The sequence below is a fragment of the Octodon degus genome, unplaced genomic scaffold (assembly GCF_000260255.1).
Source record: "Octodon degus isolate 3935 unplaced genomic scaffold, OctDeg1.0 scaffold00294, whole genome shotgun sequence".
In the NCBI taxonomy this organism is placed as follows: Eukaryota; Metazoa; Chordata; class Mammalia; order Rodentia; family Octodontidae; genus Octodon; species Octodon degus.
The window spans coordinates 1,955,063-1,958,029 of record NW_004524870.1 but is presented as its reverse complement, the minus strand read 5'-3'; positions in this window follow the sequence as shown (position 1 = coordinate 1,958,029).

The window sequence follows — 2,967 nt, the reverse complement described above, 5'->3', positions numbered from 1 at the left end:
CTGTCTTCTGACCTTTGGTATAGAGCTTAGGTAGAGTTATTACCTTAGCAGCAGGTCCGGATCTATGAAGCTCAGATTCCTCCAGGTGGGTGTTGTTTGGTTCTGGCTGTGTGCTCCACTTCTTTCTGCTGCAGGCGTTAGAGTTAAACCCTTTGTGTCTCTCTGGCAAGATGTTCTGCTTCTGAATCAGCTAGGTGGGTCTTGCCTCTAGCCTCTTTGCAGGGAGTTCTGCTGAAGGGTTCCCTACTGGGCCTGCAGCCTGGGTTGAATGAGGATCTAGTGGGCCTTGGGTTGTCTCACTCACTCACTGGGCCTGCGCTCTGGGTCTGTTCAGGATCCGGAAGGCCCTGGGTTGTGTCACTCACTCGCTGGGCCTGCACTCTGGGTCTGTGCAGGATCCCACAGGGCCCTGGGTCGTCTCACTCACTCGCAGGGCCTGCGCTCTGGGTCTGTCAGTATAATTCTTGAAACAGTAGCTAGAGTCATTAGACAAGAGAGAGAAATAAATGAATAAGACTAGGTAAGGAAGAACTTAAACTGTCATTATTTGCAGATGACATAATGCTCTACTTGGAAGATCCAAAAAATTTCATAAAAAGCTCCTAGAATTAATAAAAAAAATCAGTAGCATAGCAGGATACAAAGTTAACACCAAAAAATTAATAGCATTCATCTACAAAGACATCAATTTCATTGAGAAAGAAATTAGAGAAACAATATGCTACATAACAGCATCGAAAAAGTTGAAATACTTAGGAATTATCTAAAAAAGTCAACTATCTATATAATTAAAATTACAACCTTCTACAAAAAGAGGATTTCAGAAAATGTAAAGATATTTCTTACTCCTGGATTGGAAGAACCAACATTGTGAAAACTTATATACTCTCAAAATTGCTCTGGAGAATTAATGTAATTCCTATCAAATTAGCCTCAATGTACCTAACAGATCTAGAGAAGATATTCTTTAAATTTATTTGGAACCAGGAAAAACCTACAATAGGAAAGGCAATCTTGGACAACAAAGGCCAGGTAGGAGGCATTAAAATCCCTGACTTGAAATTATACTACAAAGCTACTGTGACAAAATCAGTATAGTACTGGAAAAAAATTTAAAACAAAAAACATACAGGCACAAGGATCAATGGAACAGATCAGAAGATTCAAATACAACTATAAGCACATGCGGCCATCTTATCTTTGACAAAGGGGCCCAAAGTGTCCATTGGAAGAAAGATAGCCTCTTTAAAAAATAGTGCTGGAAAAACTGGCTCCCCATTGACCAAAAACTTCAACTACACCCAGGTCTATTACCATGCACTAAAGTCAAGTCAAAATGGATTAAATACCTAAGTATTAACAGAGAAACACTAAATCTCCTGGAAGAGAAAGTAGGTGGAAATATTGAAGAAATAGGAACAAGCAGACAGTTCATAAACAAAAGCCAAATTACACAGGAAATACTCCAAAGAATCAAACACTGGCATCTTATCTTATTGAGAAGTTTCTGCATGACAAAAGAAATCACCAATGGAGTGAAAAGACTACCCACAAATTGTGAAAAAACTGTAATTGGCAATCACTCAGTCAAAGGACTTCTATCTAAATTATATGAAGAAATAATAAAAAGATTGGGTCCCCCAATTTTGAAGACTCAATCCAAACATGGGAATCTGAGCTGAATACACACTTCTCACAGGAAGAAACACAAGTATCAAATAAATGCATGAAACAAATGTTCCACAGCACTGACCACTTGAGAAATGCAAATTAAAATAGCATTGAGATACCATCCAACCCCAGAAAGAATGACTATCATAAAGAAATCAACTAATAACAAAGGCTGGAGAGGCTGTGGGGAAAAAGAAACCCTTCTCCATTGCTGGTGGAAATTGACTAGTACAACCTCTCTGGAAATCAGTGTACATACTCCTCAAAAAACTTTTACTGGAAATCCCATTTAATCTAGCTATTCCCCTTCTGAATATTTTCCCAAAAGAACTGAAAATATCATGTGCACCCATGTTTATAGCAGCACAACTTATCATAGCTAACTCTTGGAAACAGCCAAAATGCCCATCACTTGAGGAATGGATGAGAAAAGATGTGGTATTTTTATACAGCGGAGTATTACTCAGCTATAAAGAAAGACAAACTGAAAGCCTTTATAGGTAAGTGCATTCAACTAGAGACTATACTCATAAGTGAAATAAATCTGACTCATGTAAACATCATATTGTCTTCCTCTTGTAAGAATCTGACAAAATAAAGAAAACCTGAAAGTTATAATTGATACAGTAAAATGGAATGAAACTGAATTTAAGGATTAAAAAAGGAAGAAGAGAGAAAGGAGAAAAGATAGGAAAAAAGGAAGGAGGAAAAGATATAAGTATATACACAGGATGGCTGAAAGAATTGTACTCATAATTTCCATTAGTTTTTTGAAAATAGCAGTTAATGTTTAGAATTTTCACCTTGACTAATTCTGTATCCTGATGTCTGTAATCTGAGCAACCACATTCAGAACAATAATGTGTAATACAAAACCCCTGGTTGAATACCTCTCATCTTGTCTTCTAAATGTGTATCATTCTCATTGTGCACCATTTCTAATGTTTTATCACTTAATATACTCTCTATAAAATAAATTTTAAAAATATGGAAAAAGAAATTAAGATTTCTTGAAAGCAACAATAAATATTCAATTGTGTGTCCAATCTTGCATAATTCTATCTGTTAATCTGAGCAAGAGATTTGATGATAAACATAGATAATGCAACAATCCTTGTTAATTAGCTATCCTTGTTTAGAAATTCTGTAACATATATATTACTCAATGTTACCCTTTTTGTCATTTTTCTATTTGTTTTTGTTTCTGTTTTTACTCTTGAAAATAAAAGGAATTTTAGAAATTAATAAATAAATGAAAATATTCCAAATTCCTTTTTTTTTTTTTCTCTGACTTAC